Source organism: Arachis hypogaea, chromosome 7 (assembly GCF_003086295.3).
Source record: "Arachis hypogaea cultivar Tifrunner chromosome 7, arahy.Tifrunner.gnm2.J5K5, whole genome shotgun sequence".
Taxonomy (NCBI): Eukaryota; Viridiplantae; Streptophyta; class Magnoliopsida; order Fabales; family Fabaceae; genus Arachis; species Arachis hypogaea.
This window is the reverse complement of record NC_092042.1, coordinates 2014990-2034408: the sequence shown is the minus strand read 5'-3', so window position 1 is coordinate 2034408 and position 19419 is coordinate 2014990. Positions and strand designations below refer to the sequence as shown.

Genomic DNA, 19419 nt, shown 5'->3' with positions numbered 1-19419 from the left:
CTTATGCTTTCCCTTTCTCTCAACCAAAAACATCAAGTTACTATCTAGCTTTATTGGCTAACCTACTTCTTATTTTTCTTTTTCCTTGTTCAAAACTTCTCATCTCTCTGTAATATACTAACATCTCTTTGTATAGCAATTAATTAGCATCTCTGCTTTCAGCTGATGGCTTAGTTTGTATTAAATAACGAGATTAGTAAAGAACTTGACAAGTGTGTGCTTGGTTAGGAGTTGGGCACTAAAAACAGTAGAATTAAGTGAAAGAGGTGGAAACTAACTTGTAGTGTTGTTGAATTTGCATGAAAACAGAAAAATATAATATATAGGGGAGACAATTGTACACTACTTTAAAAACATAATTTACTTGCAACATCATCATATATATGTAGCAACACTCTTACAAATTATAAAACAAGACTTGCAGGAATTTAAAAAAAGAAAAGAAAATTACAATCACAAAACAAAAAAAAAATATACAAAGACACAACAGCAATAACCAACATCTGAACAAATTTCCCATGCAACAATGAACTTGAGAGTGGCCCCAAGAAGAAGAAGAAGTTGTGGCCATTAAGTTGTTCTTGCACGCCGATTTCCACGCCTCCTCCTTTTGATTCTTTTGCCTCCAAACATGATCACAAGCCATTGAGGCTTTCCAATTGAGAAAACACAAAATCCCAAGCCAATTCCAAGCACCATTCCACATGCATATCCTATTGCCACTGGTTTCCAACCAAACCCAAATTTGTCCTCAGCCTCAGAAGATGGATATTGTTGCAAAGGGACATTGTTGTTGCATTGAACTGACAATGGCAATCCACATAGCTCCATGTTTCCCTCATAGGAATCGTTTGAAAATGTATCAAACTGTTTTCCTTTGGGTATTGGTCCCACCAACTGGTTTTGGGAAAGATTCAAGACTTCAAGAAAGTTCAGATTTGTCAATTCAGTAGGAATATTCCCAGTAAGCATATTTGAGGAGAGATCCAACGATTCCAGATTTGTCAAATTTCCCAAAGAGTAGGGGATATGACCAACAAGTCTGTTATGTGAAAGGTTGAGATCTTTGAGTGCTTGAAGCTCTCCAATAACATCTGGTATGTCTCCTTCAAATTTATTTTGTGACATATCTATATTTACAAAGGTTCTTGGAATTTTTACAAAAGGAGTATTGGCTCCTTTAAGTGTTACAATTAAAGAATTATAATATTCTGGAAAAATGTTGTCCACTATACGTCCAGCACTAGTGTCAATATAATCTCCCAATCTGCGTTGCACTTCATCACCCACAATTTTCATGGCTTGAAAATTTTGTATGTATGCTTTTGGTAATGAGCCGCTTAAGTTATTACATGATATGTCAAAAATAATCAAAATTGGAAATATATTTTCAGATTTCAAATTGGCAATGGGACCACAACTTATTGCCTCGTAAGACCAGTATTTCCAAAGTTGATAAATTTTGGAGCCAATTGGGAAATGTATCTTCAAATTGATTATTACCGAGATCTAAATCCACAAGACTTATGGAATTGGACAAAGATTTCGGCAATAAACCTTTGAACTGGTTGCCATTGAGATTCAGTGTTTCAAGTTGATCAAGATGCTTAAAAGTATCTGGCAAAGTGTCATGAAGGTTATTCATTTGTAGATCCAAATCCATAAAGTATGAGCTATTGGCAAGGCACTGTGGAAATGTTCCTGTGAATCTGTTGTGGGACAAGTTGATAACTTTCAAAGAGGTTGTATTACAAAAGAAGGAAGAAATGTCATCATCCATCAAATTGAAGCTAAGATCAAGGTATTCAAAGTGATACCATGGGAATTGATGACCTATTGATGTGAACATGTTGTGTGAGAGTTTCAAATGATATAATGAGTGTATATCATGTATCCATTGGGGCACCTTTCCTTCAAGTTTATTACTGGACAATTCAAGAAATTCCAATTGTGGAAATTTTCCTGAGAACTTTGACCAACCAATGATATTGTTAGAAAATAACTGTAGTGCTTGTAAATTAAAAAAAGTATAATTAATACTTGTTTCAGATTCTAGCAATAATGAATTGCAACCTGAAAGAGAAAGATACTCCAAATTTTGGAGCTTAGAGAAGAGTGAAAAGTGGACAGTACTGCTCCAGCTGTTTGACGACAAGCACAAACTAGTTAGATTAACAAGATGATAAATTGATTCTGGAAAGTTTCCTTGGAGCTTATTGTTGCACAAGTGCAGATATTCCAAGAAATAAGATGTGATCTCACTACTTATGTGTCCTGTGAACTGATTTTCTGATAGATCCAAACCTCTCAAAAACTTAAGGGATAAAATTGATGGCGGAATCGTGCCATTTAATAAGTTGCCTTCTAGAAATAATTGAGTGAGATTTGAAAAGGCTACTTGTTTGGGTAGTGACCCCTCAAATTGATTAAAAGAACAATCTAATTGAGAGAGTTGCGTTAAGGTAAACAATGAAGATGGCAACTTTCCTTCAAAATTATTATAACTAAGAGAGAGAGTTTGCAAGTTGGTTAGCCTATCAAACACATTTGGAACTTGACCACTAAGCTCATTCCTTGAAAGATCGAGGTGAGTGAGACGCTGAAGGTTTAAAAGTGATGACGGGAATGGACCGTTGAGTTGATTTTGCGCCAAATTTAAGGAAGTAAGGTGTGTTAGATTAGAGAATGGTGAAGAGATAGGCCCTTGGATTTCACACCATACAAGTTCCAAGATACTAAGAGAAGTGGTACAACTCAACTCGGAAGGATGGACTGACAATTCATTCCTTGATAGAATGAGGTGTTGAAGATTGGGTAAACAAAGTATGTCATTTGTCAAAGAACCCCTTATTCCAGTCTCAATAAGACTGAGAGTAACCAAAGTGGAAGACAAGTTGGCAATCAAAGACAAAGGGTTTGTTGTTGGACCAATCGAAGACATATCTGTTTTATCCAATACAATCTCTCTCAAAGATGTGTTTTGCAGCAACCTCTTCAAAGTGGTTTCTTCCCACATTAAACCATGATAAAAAGAAGAGAGATCAAGTGATTGTAATTTGGAAAGGTGTGAGATTTGGGAAGGAATATCACCTTTAAACTGACAATCAGATAAATTCAAGTGTGTGAGACTCACAAGCTTACCAAACTGAGATGGCAATTCAGAACCATAAAAATTATTGAAAGCAAAGTTGAGTGTTTGGAGATGAGTAAGATGAAAAAGGGTGTTGTTAGGATGGATTTTACCTTCAAGCCTACTACAAGCAAGATCAAGGCCAATCACATGACCAGACACAGAGTGACACGTGACACCCATCCATGAGCAGCAATCTGTCCCATTTTTCCACGTACTCGTCTTTGGATAAACATGGGGGCAGGTTTGAGCATAATAATCATCATCATAAAAGGTTGTGTCAATAATGAGAGAGGTCTTGAAGTGAAGCAAGGCAGAGTTCTCCTCAGGATGACATGAATGCGAAGACAAACAGGCAAAGTGGAATAACATAAACATATGCACACACACCACCACTCTCAGAACCACCAACATCATTATTGATTATTGCTTTATGGTTTTGTGATTTAGATCATGAATCAAACATCCTTGTATTTATAGCTAAATTGGAATTACCCGAATGCATGATTTCTATAATAAAATCTACAGCTACCAATAATATTCATGCTATCCTAATCTATCAATGTCCAAGACCAAATCAATTCTGAGTTTTTTCTAACGCGATAATTACATATTATTGCTCTATCATAATAACCTTGGATAAACCAATAATCGTATTTTGATGGGAATGGAATCACCCCTTAGCTTAGCTTCGTATATTTGAAATAGTGGGCATATATAAAATAAAAATTTAATTTGAAAGGAATTTTATCAAGTTAATCTAGATTATTCTCTCATGTAATGTGGCTTATTTAGCCTGAAATTAATTAAGAAAAGAGATTTGTATTACATGGTATATAATAACTATCTAATATTTATTATTTGAGACCAATAAAGCCCATAACATTAATATAAGAACAAACATTAATATTATATCAACAATATATACTATAAATTATTTGAAAAATCATTTTAGTTTAGCTTTGATTTTGATGCACAATTTTAATTATTTATATGGCCATTTTTGTCATTTTCAGTCATTAATAATAATACATACATATACACAATAGACATTCATATCTTTATATATATCATCACAATCAAAGACTATTCAAAATGAACATTTTTTTCCAGCCTTTCACGTTCAACAACATAATCCTAAGTCTTCCCCATTTCCCAAGTAGTCTTTCGTAAGATTAGGGGAATGAATGAATATAATGCGATCAAATTGTGAACCCATCTCAGATTTATTTCACCATTCTCATGCATACATTGTCAGTCTCAAATATTTCTTTAGCTGCGTTGTTAATTTATTTTTGCTTGCTGATAAATTAATTATTGAAGTAAAAGAATGTTCAATACCTTGAAATCTGAAACCAAATTAATAACTGCTAAAAGGCACATACCTCCTTTATCAATTGTTTTAATCCTTGTTATATATTTACTATTTTTTTCACATAACATATATATATATATATATATATATATATATATATATATATATATATATTATAATTTATAACATATTATTTTTCTGAAAAAAGTTGAATTTCAACTATGTCAGATTTGTTTATTACATATTATAACGTATTTGATTATTCTAATTACTTTGTAAAAGAACTTGTAAAGAAATGTATAAATATATATAAATACATAGTATCAATTTTTAGCGGTAATAGAGTATTTTTGAAAAATTTTCTTTTTTTTTTTTTTAAAATAGAGGAAGTAGTTATAAATTATGAGCACATATACTTAGTTGTGTTATAGTGTCTCTCCATGTCAAATATGTCACAAATTCTTTTTCGTGTGAGAGAGAGACGTGTATCACTGGATGGTGTGAAAAGAGAAATGTTTTAGGTTGTTATGGATTATATAAATTGGTGCCTCCAATTTCTTTGTATTGTTTTGTTTTTTTAAACAAACAATTACAATCGGACGGTCCGATTTGTGGTTTAGAAAATAAAAAAAATTTTAATATTGGAACCTCCGATTTTTATTTTCAAAAATGAAAAAAAAATTAAAAATACAAATCGGACCCTCCAATTTGATCATCACCTTTTCCATACAAAGAACTCGTATGGTCCGAGTTCTTCATACGAAAACTTAACAAAGGCTATCTCACACATTAGTGTAACACCCCAGAAATCCATAATTATGCACAACACAAACGAGGTTTCCATAACCAAAAAATTGGGCCCAAATATGTTAGACGTGACATTTACTCGGTATATGTATCTTTCGTGATGATTTGAATTGTTTAAAAAACTCAACATGCATCTTTTTTGCATTAGGCTTTTTTATTAATTGATATTTCGATCAGTTAGTCTACCACACCTATAAAATTGTTTAATACAGATAGATTTAGTCTTTATTATAGACGGATTTTGTCCCTCTGGAAAATTACCGACGGATTTTTACCAGTTACCGACAGATTTTTCCTCGGTAAATTCTCCCCTTCATTTTTCTGAAATAGCGAATTTTTTGACGGATTTTTCGTCGGTAATTACAGATGAATTTTCCGACGGATTTTTTGTCGGTAATTACAGATGGATTTTTCGTCGGTAATTAGAGACCGATTTTCCGTCTGTAATTTGAACCTTGGAAAATCATCCCATACCCTGAATACAGACAGAAAATTCGTATGTAAATCCATCAGTAAGGTAAAATAGAATTTTTTTTTAGATTTTTCATCGCAAAATAAACTTGTTTTCATACAAAATAAATATAAATTTAATACAAATTTTTATCTAATTTGTATTCGAATATTTATTAAACGCCTCCAATTGATTGCTAGACCCTTACTTATGAGAACAAATCTCCCAACCTCAGCTTGGGCATGCTATTTTACATGCCGCAGCACTCATTCGTTTGAGGCCAACAAGTTACCATCAGTTCTCTCCTATGTAATTAGCTTTTGGCCAACAGTCAAATGTTTCCCATTTAAGAATATTTGGGTGTGCGATATATGTTCTCATTACACCACCTTCTCGCACTAAAATGGGACCCCAAAGAAAATTGGGGATATATGTTGGATATGATTCTCCCTCTATAGTAAGATATCTTGAGATACAAACTGGAGATGTATTTAAAGCCCGATTTGCGGATTGTCATTTTGATGAATCAAAATTTCTAACATTAGGGGGAGAGAATAAGCTTCCTGAAAAGGAACTTAATTGGAATGCATCATCGTTGATGCATTTAGATCCTTGATCAGGGCAATGTGAACTAGAAGTTCAAGAGATTATACATTTGCAAAGAATAGCAAATGAATTGCCTGATACATTTTCCGATACAAAGAGGATAACCAAATCTTATATACCAGCGAAAAATGCCCCAATTCAAATTGATGTCCCAGTCGGCCAAATAGCCACTGAATTAAATTCACGCCAAAAGCGTGGCAGACATGTCGGTTCCAAAGACAAAAATCCTCGAAAAAGAAAAGAGGTAAATACTATTCCTATTGAAAAAGACATAGTAAAGACACCTGCAGTTGTCCAAAATTCTGATATAATTTTAATGCCAGAAGACGTTCAAGTACCTGAAAATTGTGAAAATGACGAGATCTTGATAAATTATGTCTTTACAGGAGAGAAATGGGACCGAAATAAGACAATTGTCAATGAAATATTTGCATATAATGTGGCATTAAATATCATGCACGAAAGTAAGGATCTTGAGCCAAGATCAGCTGAAGAATGTCGACAAAGGAATGATTGGCCAAAATGGGAAGAAGCCATGAAGGCTGAGTTAGAATCACTTGCAAAACGTGAAGTCTTTAGACCTATAGTCCGTACACCAGAAGATGTAAAACATGTTGGATACCAATGGGTATTTGTGACAAAACGAAATGAGAAAAATGAAGTTGTGCGCTACAAAGCCCGACTTGTGGCACAAGGTTTTTCACAAAGGCCCGCTATAGATTTATGAAGAAACATATTCTCCTGTAGTGGATGCAATAACATTGCGTTATTTGGTCAGTTTATCCGCATATCATAAATTACATGTGCATTTAATGGATGTAGTAACAGCCTACTTATACGGCTCGTTAGATCGTGATATCTATATGAAAGTCCCTGAAGGACTAAAGATATCTAAACCATCCAATGAATATTCGTAAGGATTATACTCAGTTAAATTGCAAAGATCTTTATATGGTCTAAAGCAATCTGGACGAATGTGGTATAATCGTCCTACTGAGTATCTGGCCAAAAACGGATTCAAGAATGATGATATATGTCCATGTGTTTTCATAAAGAAATCTACATCCGAATTCATTATAATTGCTGTGTACGTTGATGATTTAAATATCATTGGAACTCCTGAAGAGATTCTAACTATTATAAAAGCTCTAAAAGAAGAGTTTGAGATGAACGATCTTGAAAAGACTAAATTTTATCTCGACCTGCAGATTGATCATACAAAAAATGGGATTTTTATTCATTAAACAACATACACAGAAAAGATCTTGAAGAGATTTTATATGGATAAGTCAGATCCATTGAGTACCCCAATGATCGTAAGATATTTGGATGTGGAAAATGATCAATTCCGTCCTAAAGAAGAAAATGAAGATATCCTTGGTCCTGAAATACCATATCTTAGTGCCATTGGAGTGCTAATATATTTTGCTAATAATACACGACCTGATATATCATTTGCTGTGAATTTACTAGCAAGATATAGTTCCTCTCCAACCAGAAGACATTGGAGTGGAATCAAACAAATCTTTTCGATATCTTCATGGAACGGTTGATATGAGATTGTTTTATCCATATGAATCCAAGTCACAATTAGTTAGCTATGCAGATGCTGGATACTTGTCTGATCCACATAAAGGGAGATTTCAAACAGGATACCTATTCACATATGGTGGTACATCTATATCATGGAGGTCCACAAAACAGATGATTGCGGGAACATCCTCTAATCATGCTGAAATACTAGTGATACATGAAGCTAGTCGCGAGTGTTTTTGACTTAGGAGTTTGATCCAATATATTATGTCATCATGTGAACTATTTGATCATAAGATAGTCCCAACTGTCCTATTTGAAGATAATATAGCATGCATTGCTCAACTTAAGGATGGATACATCAAAGATGATAGAACAAAGCATATTTCTCCCAAATTCTTCTTCACTCGTGATCTTCAAAATCAATGGACAATTGATATCTAACAGATCCGCTTAAGTGATAATCTGGCAGATTTATTCACAAAGTCACTCCCAAAATCCTCCTTTGAAAAATTGGTACATCAGATTGGGATGCGTCGATTTCGAGATATTAAATGATGTCGACAAAAGGGAGAGACTGTACTCTTTTTTCCTTGGTCAGGTCTTTTTCCATTGGATTTTTCTTGACAAGGTTTTTAATGAGGCAGTCCTCATCACAAAGGATGTTGTACTCTGTTTCCTTCACTAAATAATTTTTTCATTGGGTTTTCTTTAGTAAGGTTTTAATGAGGCATAATCCTAAATGGTCATCCAATGGGGAGTGTTGTGATAAAGATGTGAATGACCATGACTTGGGCGGCCAACTTTCTCAATGTAAGGTCCCACATCGGTTGGGGAGGAGAATGAATCATGCCTTATAAGGGTGTGGATACCTCTCCCTAGCATGACGCGTTTTGACGAGTGAGTGTGGGGGGCTTCAGCTATCATCCCTATCGTCAAAGGCAAAACTATGAGACCTTATGTGCCAAAGCGGACAATATCGTGCTAGCGGGTGGTTTGGGCTGTTACAGATGGTATCAGAGCCAGAGCCCGGATCAATGTGCCAGCGAAGGCGTTGGGCTCCCTTATGGGGGTGGATTGTAAGGTCCTACATCGGTTGGGGAGGGAACGAAGTATGCCTTATAAGGGTGTGAATACCTCTCCCTAGCATGACGCGTTTTGACGAGTGAGTGTGGGGGGCTTCGGCTATCATCCCTATGACCTATCGTCAAAGGCAAAATCGTGAGGCCTTATGTGTCAAAGCGGATCACAATATCGTGCTAGCGGCAGCGGGTGGTCTAGGCTGTTACACTCAATATTGAAGGAATCAATTTTCAAGACAGATTCAAATAAATGAACTTTGAAAAAGCAAAGCTTAATATGTGTGTAAATAGAAGTTTAAACCTCTAACAACATACACGATCAATAATAAAATTCTTTATCCCTCTTTTATACTATCAGATACTCTTCTCTATTTTATATAAGATACTACATATATTAGTGATATATATAATATTAATAAATATATTAATCATATCTATTATATTGAGATAGTAATTATGAAAAATATTACTACTAGAATTATTTATTTATAACTCTTTTATTTTATATTTATTATTATATTTCTTATTTATTTTACAACAAAAATAAAATATATGAGAAGATAATTGTCCATAATAGAATGCATTTATCATTTATGAATGACCTTAGCTTGACTCACCAAGCATTTAATTTGTCCATGAATTCACACGTTAATAGTTTTTTTTTTCCTTGTGGTTGTGAATTGTGAGAATATATTCTCTCTTTTTGAGTTTTTTCCAACGCGTAAGGAACAAATTATGACAGGGAATAGAGAAGCTAAAACTATGGTCAATAATGGATTATATATGGAAATTAATTGGCAGTGGAAAAAAAGAAGTCCAAGACAAAATGGGTTACAATAATTCCATTTGATTAGTCTTTTTCTTTGGACCGAATTTTGATTAGCCTTTGAGTGACTCAAAATAGTTGCAGTGAGAGGCTTATAGCGTTTTTTTTAAGTATATTTGTATTTTTGGGTATGCTGGTTATTTTTCAGTTGTTTTCATTTAAAAGAAAGAACTAGCTATATCATTTCCCTCAAAGCAACATCATTTTGTGTATGAAAAATAATTATTGTTCTTGTATGGATACCTGAAGGGAGAGCTCGGTCTTTGGGAGTCGACGTCGAGTTGTTATCTTCAGTGCCGACCTTTGAACTTTGTGAAAGTCCGAGCTTTTCTCCGAGGAGATGTCCAATTGCACAGAGCGTGAGCAAGAAACGAGGGAGGAGTGTACCTGCAAAGACACTCCGAAACTTAAGTCAGTATTGAGAATTCAATGTATCATTTGAAGATAAAATATCATACCTTTATAGGTGAGATAAAATAGGTCGGTTACGTTTCTATTGATCATCTGAATTGAAGAGCAATTAATAGGTTTTAATAAGTGATAATGTCTGGTCGGACGTTTTTATTCCAGGATGTAGTCCGTTGAGTCTGATTGTAACGTATAACGCCGAGTTATAACGTAAAGTGCCAAGTTATAGTGCATAATGCCGAGTTATTGTATATAATGCCGAATTATGATATCGGATTTGTAACGGCCGTATCAATTAATATATCTAAAAATTAGATAGTTAAAAAAACCCTTTTGTCATTTGTTTATTTTTTTTTATTGGTAGTCCTTTGATATTTCGTGAAAATGAATAATGAAAAGGATTGAGTATTTACTAATTTTATTTATTGTAGAGGTTTCTAAAATATTCATTGATAGTATAATAATTCTATTATGTTGTGATAAGATTGCCTGAGGTGGATTCCCATTTTCCACAAGTCTCAGGTTTTCAAAGGGAATCTTATTAAATAATGTTTGAAAATGTTGCCATGTGCTTGCCTATAAATAAGAACTTGATATGAAGTATACGGACAGTAAAAAAAAAAAGTAGTATACAAATCAACTCTCTCTCTCTTCTTACGAATACTTCTCTCTTTTATGTTGCAATCAAATACCCTTCTCCTTATATTACTATTACAATTCTTCCTCTTCTTTTATTTTATAAGTATTTTAAATTCTATTTTCTATTACTCTTTACATATAATATTAATAGCAATATTAACCATCTTTATTATATTGAGATAGTATCAAATGCAAATCTCTCTCTCTTTATTTTTAATACTTTTTCTTATCTTTGTATATATATATATATATACAATACAACATATAATATTATTATATATATATAATAATTATTGAGCTAATTATATTAATAACAAAGTCTTCTATTTATACATCTCTATTTTATATCTTTTATTTATTTTACAACACGTTATCAGCACGAGACTCTGATCAAATCTTTAGGAAGACTCAGGTAATATTTTCATTATGTCGAAGCTCTCTCATCTTGAATTCAATGCTCTTGATATATCTGGAAACAATTATTTATCATGGATACTAGATGCTGAAATCCATCTTGATTCAATGGATCTTGGAGATACCATTAAAATTGAAAATAATGCATCCCAGAAGGATAAAGCTAAAGCCATGATTTTTCTCCGTCGTCATCTTGACGAAGGATTGAAAAATGAATATCTCACATTAAAAGATCCTGCAGATCTTTGGAAAGACCTTGAAGAAAGGTACAATCATCAGAAAACGGTGATACTTCCTCAAGCCCGGTATGAATGGACGCATTTGCGTTTACAAGATTTTAAATCTATAAATGAATATAATTCTGCAATGTTTCGAATCACCTCACGAATGAAATTGTGTGGGGAAAAAATAACTGATCATGATATGTTGGAGAAAACTTTCTCAACCTTCCATGCCTCGAATGTGCTCCTGCAGCAGTAGTATCGAGAGAAAGGGTTTAAAAAATATTCTGAGTTAATTTCTTGCCTTCTTGTTGCCGAACGCAACAATGAGTTGTTATTAAAAAATCATGAAGCGCGCCCAGCTGGCGCCGCCCCATTTCCTGAAGTAAATGCGGCAAATCATTACCCCAGAAGAGGTAAATGGCAAGCTTTTAATAACAAGAAAAATTATGGAAGGAAAAAGAATTATGTTCAAAAGAGAGGATCTCACCAGAAGTGGGACAAAGAAAGGAATATCGGGCAGAATAAATCAACGGAGGAGAAGTGTTTCTGCTGTGGTGGAAAGGGCCATTGGTCACGTACCTGTCGTACCCCAAGGCACCTAGTCGATCTTTACCAGGCATCTTTGAAAAAGAACGACAAAGGAAAGGAAACAAATTTTGTTTCAAATGATGCTGAGAACTCCACCACTCATTATGATGTATCTGATTTCTTTGAGGACCCTGAAGGAAATATTGGTCATTTGATCAATGATGGAATAGTTTAATATGTGAGATTGTGAAGTATCTATGTAAATAAATAATGTAAAGAACTTATTGTTAAGTTTCATTTTTCATGTATTTAAGTTTCAAATGTAATGTATATAAATAATGAAATATTAATGTTTATGAATTTTGAAATCAATAAATATGTCATGTTTTAAAAAAAAATAATAAAATTTTAGTATATGACATTATTTTATGTACAGTGTTTCTTAGAAAAATAATTCTGATCAAGTATTCAATTTAACTGTGCATATTACTCATTTTATTATTTGTTTTTGAAGAATGGCAAGGATATGTAATGAAGATGTATGCCTTGCGGATAGTGCAAGTTCACACACTATTCTCAAAAGTGATATATATTTTACCCATCTTGTGCCAAAAGAGGAATATGTTAATACTATTATTGGCTCAGGCAATGTGATAGAAGGCTCCGGAAGAGCTGTAATTTTGTTTCCTGGAGGAACAAAATTTATAATAAATAATGCACTATTATCTACCAAGTCTCTGAGGAACTTGTTGAGTTTCAAAGATATTCGCCGAAATGGATATCATGTTGAGACGATGAATGAGGGAAATCATGAGTATTTATGTATCACAACTCATGATTCAAATAAGAAAGTTATATTAGAAAAATTACCCTCTCTTTCATCTGGGTTGTATTATACCAAGATTAGTGTAATTGAATCACATGCCACTGTAAACCAGAAGTTTACTAGCCCAAATGAATTCATAATTTGGCACGACCGTTTGGGTCATCCGGGAACAACCATGATGAGGAGAATTATTGAAAACTCTCATGGACATTCACTAAAGAACCAGAAGATTCTTAAAACTAGTGAATTTTGTTGTGCTGCATGTTCTCAGGGAAAGCTAATTTTAAAGCCATCACCAGTAAAGATTGGATTTGAGTCCCCTGAATTCCTAGAAAGGATTCAAGGTGATATATGTGGACCTATTCATCCACCATGTGGATCTTTTAGATATTTTATGGTCCTCATAGACGCATCTTCGAGATGGTCACATGTGTGCTTATTATCTTCTCGCAACCTGGCGTTTGCGAGATTACTGGCTCAAATTATTCGATTAAAAGCACAATTTCCAGAAAATCCAATTAAAGCAATTCGTCTTGATAATGCTGGTGAATTTACTTCCCAAGCTTTTGATGCTTATTGTATGGCTAATGGAATAAGTGTTGAACATCCAGTAGCTTATGTTCACACACAAAATGGGTTAGCAGAATCACTTATTAAGCGCCTCCAATTAATCGCTAGACCCTTGCTTATGAGAACAAATCTCCCAACCTCGGTTTGGGGGCATGCTATTTTACATGCCGCAGCACTTATTCGTTTGAGGCCAACAAGTTATCATCAATTCTCTCCTATGCAATTAGCTTTTGGCCAGCAGCCAAATGTTTCCCATTTAAGAATATTTGGGTGTGCAATATATGTTCCCATTGCACTACCTAATCGCACCAAAATGGGACCCCAAAGAAAATTGGGGATATATGTTGGATATGATTCTCCCTCTATAGTAAGGTATCTTGAGATACAAACTGGTGATGTGTTTAAAGCCCGGTTTGCGGATTGTCATTTTGATGAATCAAAATTTCCAACATTAGGGGGAGAGAATAAGCTTCCTGAAAAGGAACTTAATTGGAATGCATCATCGTTGATGCATTTGGATCCTCGATCAGGGCAATGTGAACTAGAAGTTCAAAAGATTATACATTTGCAAAGAATAGCAAATGAATTGCCTGATGCATTTTCCGATACAAAAAGGATAACCAAATCTTATATACCAGCGGAAAATGCCCCAATTCGAATTGATGTCCCAGTAGGACAAATAGCCACGGAAGCAAATACACGCCAGAAGCGTGGCAGACCTGTCGGTTCCAAAGATAAAAATCCTCGAAAGAGAAAAGAGGTAAATACGATTCCTGTTGAAAAAGACATAGTAAAGACACCGGCAGTTGTCCAAAATTCTGATATAACGCCAGAAGACGTTCAGGTACCTGAAAATTGTGAAAATGACGAGATCTCGATAAATTATGTCTTTACAGGAGAGAAATGGGACCGGAATAAGACAATTGTCAATGAAATATTTGCATATAATGTTGCAGTAGATATCATGCATGAAAGTAAGGATCTTGAGCCAAGATCAGTCGAAGAATGTCGACAAAGAAATGATTGGCCAAAATGGGAAGCAGCCATGAAGGCTGAATTAGACTCACTTGCAAAACGTGAAGTCTTTGGACCTATAGTCCGTACACCTGAAGATGTAAAACCTGTTGGATATAAGTGGGTATTTGTGAGAAAACGAAATGAGAAAAATGAAGTCGTGCGCTACAAAGCCCGACTTGTGGCACAAGGTTTTTCACAAAGGCCCGGTATAGATTATGAAGAAACGTATTCCCCTGTAGTGGATGCGATAACTTTGCGTTATTTGGTCAGCTTATCTGCATATCATAAACTGCATATGCATTTAATGGATGTGGTAACAGCCTATTTATACGGCTCATTAGATCGGGATATCTATATGAAAGTCTCTGAAGGATTAAAGATATCTAAACCATCCAATGAATATTCGCAAGGGTTATACTCAGTCAAATTGCAAAGATCTTTATATGGTCTAAAGCAATCTGGACGAATGTGGTATAATCGTCTTACTGAGTATCTGGCAAAAAACGGATTCAAGAATGATGATATCTGCCCATGTGTTTTCATAAAAAAATCTGCATCTGGATTTGTTATAATTGCTGTGTACGTTGATGATTTAAATATCATTGGGACTCCTGAAGAGATTCCAACAATCATAAAAACTCTAAAAGAAGAGTTTGAGATGAAAGATCTTGGAAAGACTAAGTTTTGTCTCGGCTTGCAGATCGAGCATATAAAAGGTGGGATCTTTATTCATCAAACAACATACACAGAAAAGATCTTGAAAAGATTTTATATGGATAAGTCACATCCATTAAGTACCCCAATGATCGTAAGATCTTTGGATGTGAAAAAGGATCAATTCCGTCCTAAAGAAGAAAATGAAGATATCCTTGGTCCTGAAGTACCATATCTTAGTGCCATTGGAGCACTAATGTATCTTGCTAATAATACGCGACCTGACATATCATTTGCGGTGAATTTACTAGCAAGGTATAGTTCCTCTCCAACCAAAAGACATTGGAGTGGAATCAAACAAATTTTTCGATATCTTCATGGAACGGTTGATATGGGATTGTTTTACCCCTATGGATCCAAGTCACAACTAGTTGGCTATGCAGATGCTGGCTACTTGTCTGATCCACATAAAGGGAGATCTCAAACAGGATATCTGTTTACATATGGTGGTACAGCTATATCTTGGAGGTCCACGAAACAGACAATTGCTGCAACATCCTCTAATCATGCTGAAATACTGGCGATTCATGAAGCTAGTCGCGAGTGTTTTTGGCTAAGGAGTCTGATTCAATATATTATGTCATCATGTGGACTAATTGATCATAAGATAGCTCCAACTGTCCTGTTTGAAGATAATACAGCATGCATTGCTCAACTTAAAGGCGGATACATTAAAGGCGATAGAACAAAGCACATTTCTCCCAAATTCTTCTTCACTCATGATCTTCAAAATCAAGGGACAATTGATGTCCAACAGATCCGTTCAAGTGACAATCTGGCAGATTTATTCACAAAGTCACTCCCGAAATCCTCCTTTGAAAGATTGGTACATGAGATTGGGATGCGCCGATTTCGAGACATTAAATGATGTCGGCAAGAGGGGGAGACTGTACTCTTTTTCCCTTGGTCAGGTTTTTTTTCCCATTGGGTTTTTCTTGACAAGGTTTTTAATGAGGCAGTCTCCATCACAAAGGATATTGTACTCTTTTTCCTTCACTGAGGTTTTTCCCACAGGGTTTTCCTTTAGTAAGGTTTTAATGAGGCAATAATCCTAAATGGTCATCCAAGGGGGAGTGTTGTGATAAGATTGCCTGAGGTGGATTCCCATTTTTCACAAGTCTCAGGTTTTCAAAGGGAATCTTATTAAATAATGTTTGAAAATGTTGCCATGTGCTTGCCTATAAATAAGAACTTGATATGAAGTATACGGACAGTAAAAAAAAAAGTAGTAAACAAATCAACTCTCTCTCTCTTCTTACGAATACTTCTCTCTTTTATGTTGCAATCAAATACCCTTCTCCTTATATTACTATTACAATTCTTCCTCTTCTTTTATTTTATAAGTATTTTAAATTCTATTTTCTATTACTCTTTACATATAATATTAATAGCAATATTAACCATCTTTATTATATTGAGATAGTATCAAATGCAAATCTCTTTCTCTTTATTTTTAATACTTTTTCTTATCTTTGTATATATATATACAATACAACATATAATATTATTATATATATATAATAATTATTGAGCTAATTATATTAATAACAAAGTCTTCTATTTATACATCTCTATTTTATATCTTTTATTTATTTTACAACATATTACAGTTTGTGTTGGAAAAATAACATGGGATTTGTTATAGAGATGGAAATGAAATTAGGTGTGAACAACAACTAATGTGCTTTTAATGCAAATTTTCTTATATAGTAATATTCTACTAATATATTAAATTATGTTAATAAGAAAATTAAATTGAAAATATTCTTTGGATAGAAAATTGTGATTATTGTTGTTATAGGAATTGTACAAGTTTATATTACAGTAACTTATTTGTATACGTACGTGCCATTAATCTACCCTTTATTATTATTATTATTATTATTATTATTATTATTATTATTATTATTATTATTATTATTATTATTATTATTATTATTCAAATAACAAAATATTTTATTTCATAAATTATATATAATAAAAGATATTTTTTAAAAAATAATTTAGACATCAAATTACTTCTATATCTTCTCTATTAGATATAGATAATTAATAAGAATTCAGAAATAAGATTTTGATTTTAATGAAAAAACACCATGGCATAGACTAATATTGCTCGAGTTTCTTTTCACAAAAGTTTAGAATGTTTCCTAACTTATTTGTGGGCAATACATATATCAATTATAATCACAAATGATGCTATTTTAAATTAAATGATTTATATAATGATGATCTCATTTATTGTTATAAATGCTAATTGAATAAGTCATTATTACTTTTGATTTGGAATTGAATGAGAATAAAACCGGATATTATCTTTTGTTCCTTAGATAATTATCTTTTTGGATTTTAGATATATTATCTTTTGGGCTTTAGATACTATTTTATTTGGGCTTAAGGGTTTAATGAGTGCCATGCTCAAATATAAATAGACTTTCAGGGTTTCGGTCCCCAATATACCAAAGCCGCCTTTGTTACTCTTTCCCCATCAAAAGAGTTGCAGTTCAGCCTCCTAGGAATACAGAAGGCTTTGGTTGAGGAAGATCGAAAGAACCACAAGATCCAAATTCTTCCGATCGTATGATTCATGTTTATGAATTCAGGTACGCTTCCGTATTATGTTATATTTTTGGTGATTCAATATGGATGATCTGGGTTATTGAAAATCAATTATTCCAACAAGTGGTATCAGAGCCATCCATAATTTAATCATCGAAAATATTCGATTTTATTTTATTAGATCAATATATATATGCGTTGTTTACGTTGCATCCGAAATTGCTGCACGCTAATTGTTCCCCTTTTGTATGTGCATCAATATTCGTATATATATTTAATAAAAAAAATTGATTTATTCTGAAAATTAGCACAAGAAAAAAAAAATTTTTTTAATTGTTACGTGAGGAAACTAGTAACAATTTGGATTATTATACCCATCTATTATAAAGATTTGATTTTGGAATAAATTGATTGAACATTATGCTACCAAAGTAGCCTCTTTTGTGAAAATTGATTTATTCAAAACATTAGGAATATGGTGATATGTAATTCATGCGAATATTGGTCGGCCCAAAGGAAGGCCTATATTTGGCCGAATTACATACACATATTAATGGTAAATAAATATTTGGGTAACTGATTAAGAATTAAGTAATACTTATTATTTATGCGAACAATAATCGGCCCAAAGGAAGTTTATTGTTTGGCCAAATAATAAGCATTGCACACTTTTGTTTATTTTCTATTAATTATGCGGTCAATAATCGGCCCAAAGGAAGGTTATTGTTTGGCCAATTAATAGAAAATATATGCGGTAATAAATAGGTTGCGAAGTTTAAGTTTCCATGTGCGCATTAAGTCGGTCCAAAGAAAGGCTTAATGTGTGACAGGAATTTTGACAATATTTGATTACTGCAATGAGAGTATCACTTACAGTTAATTTTTCTATCCAAAGATTGAAAATTAATGTTGTGCTAGATATCTCAATATGGATTTTTTACCCATTAATTAACTAATGTTTACTGCATGTTTATTTGTTCTAATCCAGAAACTATGGCTTCAGCTACCAATGTTTCTGCACAAATTAGCAGTATTCCTATGCTGAATGGTTCAAACTTTAAAGTTTGGAAGGATACCGTGGAGATTGTCCTCGGTTATATGGATCTAGACACAGCTCTTCGAGAGGAGAAACCCACTTCCACTCCGGAAAACCTCAATGAGGTTAAAATAGAGAAGTGGGAGAAATCCAATCGAATGAGCATTATGATCATGAAACGCTCAATTCCTGAGGCGTTTCGGGGCTCAATTACTGAGGATAAAGATGCCAAACAGTTCCTAAAGGATGTTGAGAAATTCTTTACTAAGAAATTCAGTGCTCACATGGCTTTATCTTCTCAGTATAAAAGAAAGCGTGATACTACTGCGGATGCGCCTTCTCAGCAGACAAAGGCTCAGAAACAGGATCAAGTTTCAACCTGTTTCTTCTGTAAGAAGGTGGGACACATGAAGAAGGATTGTACCAAATATGCCACTTGGCGTGTGAAGAAGGGTATAATCCTCACTTTCGTTTGTTCTGAGGCTAGTTTAAGTTATGCACCTGTTGATACTTGGTGGGTAGATTCTGCTGCTACTACTCATGTAAGTGTCACTATGCAGGGTTGCCTGTGGAGCCGACCACCAAGTGATGTTGAAAGATACATCTACGTGGCAGACGGCAATATAGTTGCAGTCGAAGCTATAGGAACCTTTAGATTATGTTCCACGAGTGGATTTTATTTGGATTTATTAGAGACATTTTATGTACCGTCATTTAGACAAAATTTGGTTTCT

The 19419-nt window shown here is 33.8% G+C and overlaps 1 pseudogene; it reads right to left on the bottom strand.

Annotated features, from left to right (window-relative positions):
• Positions 1 to 346: 346 nt before the first annotated feature.
• LOC114924264 (uncharacterized) lies at positions 347 to 3590 on the bottom strand (annotated as a pseudogene).
• Between the last annotated feature and the right edge of the window lie 15829 nt (positions 3591 to 19419).